This window comes from Canis aureus, chromosome 36 (genome assembly GCF_053574225.1).
Source record: "Canis aureus isolate CA01 chromosome 36, VMU_Caureus_v.1.0, whole genome shotgun sequence".
NCBI classification, from domain to species: domain Eukaryota; kingdom Metazoa; phylum Chordata; class Mammalia; order Carnivora; family Canidae; genus Canis; species Canis aureus.
In genome coordinates, this window is record NC_135646.1 from 1033288 (window position 1) to 1038615 (window position 5328).

The 5328-nt window shown below is 41.8% G+C and overlaps 1 long non-coding RNA gene across 1 annotated transcript; it reads left to right on the plus strand.

Annotated features, from left to right (window-relative positions):
- The first annotated feature begins 1041 nt into the window (after nt 1-1041).
- LOC144305704 (uncharacterized) lies at nt 1042-3802 on the plus strand. Its single transcript, XR_013372717.1, has 3 exons — nt 1042-1175; nt 2561-2645; nt 3212-3802. It is a non-coding gene; the product is annotated as an uncharacterized LOC144305704 (long non-coding RNA).
- The last annotated feature ends 1526 nt before the right edge of the window (nt 3803-5328 follow it).

A 5328-nucleotide genomic window follows, 5' to 3' on the forward strand; every position in this document is an offset into this window, starting at 1 on the left:
GCAGAGGGAGAGATAGCAAGAGAAATCATGAGCAGGGGGAAAGGGCAGAGTCAGAGGGAGAAGCAGGCTCGCCGCTGAGCGGGGAGCCCAATGCATGCTCTATCCCAGGACCCTAGGATCATGACCTGAACTGAAGGCAGACACTTAACCAACTGAGCCACCCCGGTGCCCCTGCAGAGGATTTTTAAATCATTTATTCACCCATTCACTTATTCATTCAACTAATATGGAGTGAGCATTGAATCTTCCAGGCAATACTTTAAGATCGATGAAGTGTAGTGAACAGAACAGGAAAACGTGTCTGTTCTATCATGGCATTTACATTCTAGTGGAGGGTGGAAAGAAACCAATAGGCAGTTGGACAAATACATACATAATGCAGAAATGAAAGAGGAGAAATAACAACTGACACCACAGAAATACAAAGGGTAATGCAGGTGATGTTTTAAAAAGATAAAGCAAGATAAAGGGCTTGAGAATGACCGGAATGCTATATATCTCACCTACGGCATCTGGGAGAGTTAGCTCAGAGGATACTACCTTTGAGCAAAGATCTGAATAAAGCAAGGAATGAAGAAAATGGTAGAAAGGTGCTCCAATTAAAGGGAACATCAACTAGGAAAGGATGTGTAAGGCATGTACCAGGAGCAGCTTGGAAAACAATGTGAATGGAACAGAGCAAGGTGGGGAGCAGGCTGGAGGCGGATTGGGAGCCAGATTATGTAGGACTTTGTAGGCGGGGAAGTCACTGGAACATTCTGGGCAGGGGAGTGACAGGAATATAACTCTAGAGCGACGTGTGCCATCCCGGAGCCCTGGACTTGGTGTCTATCTGCGTCCATGTCAGACTGACCGCCGTTCTGGGGGAGCTGGGCTCCAGCTGTGCCTTTGCGTCACCTCGATGCATCATTTCTTATGTTTCCAGGAACGGAAACATTCTGTAGTGTCCCCTTCTTAATCTCTCACATTTCCCAGTATCTCCTCTGAATTCACTGTCCTTTTTCATTTCTGGTTACAGAATGCATTTTCCGTGTTCAGGACCTTAAAACAGACGTCTGATCAAGCTGGCAGACACGTACCGTTCACAGGACACACGTGTACTGTGCAATTGCTATGCGCACGGTTCTGAACAAAGAACCAAAAGGCTCAAATGGGAGTTGAAATGGACCTGGCAGGTCAGGAACTGACAGCCCAATATAGAGTTTCCCGATTGTTTCAAGTATGCAGGCCTCTATGACCATAAAAAATTCTCAATTTCCTGCCTAATAACACTTGAGTACATTTAATAGTCATTCATTGAGGAACTATGTAATGACGAGGAGCTATTATACATTCAGGAATACTTTAATGCATTTTTTAAATTAACGCAATGGCTTGTATGTAATAGTCCTACATAATAGTGAGTGTGTGTCTGAAACATTTTACCTCTTTAGCACAGTGTGAGAAGTGTAGATTTCCCATAACCTTGTGAACATTTCATTTCCATGTTATACCTGTGGGTCTGAGAAGAAGCATGAGACTGGAATAAAACACAGCTGAACCCCTGCTCCATTACGCTGACCATGAGGACAAAGCTCAATATATAGAAATATGCTTATAATTTCTGTTACAGAAGCTCAGACATTAAGCATGTCCCAAAGTCAATGCCAACTACCTATATGAGTTGGCATGATAGTGGCCTCTTGGGTGGCTGGACTCTTGAATTAATTCCAAAATGTGGGGGAGGACCAGCTACATAATTTGCAGGACTCAGTGCAAAATTAAAATGTGGGACTCCTTGTGTGAAAACTTATTAAGAATTTTGAGATGGAGACAGGAGAGAATTAAACCAAGTGTGGGGAACTTCCGGGCATGGGGCCCTATTCGATCTGTGAAATCGGCCTTGAATGAGGGCCTGGTATACATCACCATGTACACTGCAGTCAGTGGACTTTTATGTGAGCCCAACACAATTTATTGCCATTTGACAACGGCAAATATAACAGTGGCACCTGCTACGTGGCAAGCCTTCCCCTAAGTGTCTTATGTAGCATCGAATGTAACTGATAAAATAGACATTGCCACCATCTTTGTTTTGTAGATAAGGAAACCAAGGCCCAGATGGCTTTTAGTAACTTGCTAAGATCGTGCAGCTAGTAAGAGGAAAGTCCTACCTAGTCTGACTTCAGAATGTGAGCCTCTAAATCTCAATCTTTCCCTAATGCTTGTTAGCTTGTTTTGAGGATCCAAAGAGAAATGAGGGCGAAATGCCCAGATATACATATTGGGCACCCACTATGTGCCAGGCATTGTTTTATGGTAGCTTATTTAATCTTAATACAGTAAGACTACTGTATAGCTGTGTATGATTATTAACTGCATTTAACACTGAGAAAATTAAGGAGCAGAGACATTAAGTAACTTGCCTAGGAACACATAGCAAATGAGAGACTGAGCCAAGATTTCAACTGAGGGGGTAAAAGTGAGAAACGAAAAACAGGAGCTTTGGTTATTATATGGTTATATACATACATGGTGTAGTTATTATATAGTCATAAGAATATTTTGTGGTTCCTTGTAGGAGAATTCTGAAGCCATTATCTTGAAATACTTCCCTTAAAATGGAAAAGGAATGAAAGATTATAGTTGGAATTGGAAGACATAATGTAAGTAGGCTCTTGCTTAAGTGGCATCCACATTTTATGGAAAAACAAGCAGCCCTTATCTTTTGTGGGTGTGCAATTCACATCTTACTTATTTATGATCTTGAAATTGATTCTCCAGTGGGAGTATAAATAAGGAAACCTCTGTTTTTTTCCCCAGTGTTCGTCCATTTTCACACTAATTACACTTGTCATCAGGGTAATCATTAATCTTCCTTGGCCACCAGCCACCCTCCCCTATCTGTGTTGTGCAGAATTCCTATACCGTGCCAACAGTGTCTTGGAAAGCCATACCTGGGGCCAGGAATGGTTTGTGTGCAGACAAAGAGATCAAGGTCTGTTCCTTGTGAAAACTAACAACACAAACCCTTTCTGTCTCCTGCCACGAAGTGTGAGTTATTTAATTTGCTGAGACACAGGCCAGAAACCAAACCCCCAGTGGATGTTTTCACTTTTATTGCCCATTAGAAAGCATCGATGAGCTGCTGAACATAGCTGTTAGAGATAATGGAATTGCCTCCTTCTAATACCAGAAGTTGGTATCACCCTACTCTTTGTGTTACTTCCAGCATTCCTGAAAACCCCACCAGAGTGTGTTCATTTAGCAAGCAGTGCTTGAAAACCTCTTAACGCTTTGTGGAAGAAACAGAAGAAAAAACCCTGCAGGTTCTTTGGAGTTTAGTGATGGACAAAAGACACATACCCTAAGGCATCTGATGAACACGCCAGAGGCACAGAGACAGTGTCGTGGGCATCTAGATGGGAGTGAAATCCCTCTTATCAGAGGTTTCAAACTGGAAGGAATCCAGGAGCCGATCCACGCAGCAGTTCCGGAACCTGATGTCTTATGTGTCTGCTGCACTTCTCTTAATCTTCCTAGATCTTTATCAGTCAACTTGAAGCTTATCCAATATTTTAAAATCAGATTTAAAAATCACTCATAATATTAAAGCATTGTAAAATAATTTCTTCAGGAACTAGTTTATAGGAAGAGAAGGAAAAATCCAAGATCATAGGGAAATTCAGAATTATTAATTGCCAGGTCTCAAACCCTCTAACATTTAAATTCTCATGGTAGCCTGTCTCCAAGATGGCTGCCATCAAGGATTCTCCTTCATGTGACTCATGCAATTTGCCCATTGAGGTTGAGGTTGAGTCTACTTCTTCCCTCCCCTAAAATCTGGGCTGGCTTTCGTAAATTGTTTGAACAATAAGATATGGTGGAAGTGGTGTTCTGAGACTTAAAGGCTAACTCAAGAGAAGTCTCATATCATGAGATCTGCCTTGGATGTCTTGTAACACTCTGGGAGTGCTGAGTGACCATGGAAAGTCCAATTACTTGAGGCTGCCATCTTGGAAAGGCAAAGTTTAGGCCCTCCAATGACTGTTTCCGCTAAATGCAGGTCCCCCTTTACATCCTATCCAAGGCACCAGCCATGGGATTTTTATCTTGGTGCTTCCAGACCAGGCCATCTGCCACTTGAATACAACTGAGTGGACACTGTCAACCCAACATGGAGATAATATGTGCTCTAGGAAGCCTTGTGTGAGTTCCTTCTCTATAAAATTGTGAGATATAATAAAGTGGTTGTTGTTTTAAGTCATTAAGCTTTGGGGTAAGTGATCACAAAACAGTAAAAGCTGGAACAGTGATCAATCAGATCTCTTAAAAACTCTTTTCACTTCATGGATATAAAACAGAGTAGACTTTACATAAATGTAATTGATCTCCATATTTTATAGCTGAGAAAACTGAAGTCTGAAGATTCAAATAACCATCCAAGGTTTGTCTTTCAAACTTTCTCTTTCATTACTCTCTTCTTTCATTAATCTGGATTATTCTCAGAATAAATTAGGAAAGTTATTAATTTTAAGTCTCAAGCCCATCAATAATGTGAACAGATATGAAATGGCTGAGAAAGACTAGTGTGGAGGAGAAGAAAAGCTCTGCTTTGCACCTGGCATAGTGCTCCACACAATTTCACTCAATGAATTATCGTTGAACAAAGGAATGAATGAATGAATGAATGAATGAATAAATATAATGAACTGTCTTCTTTTTCTGTGATTGGAGAGCTCCACAACAAGGTGGCTCAGTGTGTGTGTGTGTGTGTGTGTGTGTGTGTGTGTGTGTCTCATTTCATCTACTTTGTTTTTTATAAAGAATTCATCTGACCCACCGCCTTTTGACAGATGACTGCCAGAGAGCCAACTAGAAAACTGGTATTTGTGTCAGAATCTAGGACTCTCTGCCATGACTTTCTGGAGGCCAGAGAGGGCCTGCTGCCAGCTCCGACAGGGAAAATGGCTTTTCTTGGAGGCTACACCACTCCGTATCATGCACCACATTTGCTTTCAATGTTGCCTCTTGTTTGGAGGCTCTGCTGGCTAAGGGATAATTCAGACAGCAATGACTCATTTTTTCTCCTGTGAGTGAATTTGTTCTCCACGATTATTGTATACCACCTTCAAATCTAGTTATTTGGATCAAAAAGCTTATGGTGACTCAATGGAGAATGGGGTCCTGCCCAACAACTCTGTAAGCACCTGGTATGGCTGGTGTCCTATTTGCATGGTGACTCAACACAGAAACTTGGAAATGACAAGGGCCCTGACTGTAGGGAACTCAGGTTCCTGGTAGAAGAACAGACTGTTTCTCCAAGACAATTGGCCCTTTAGTTGCTGA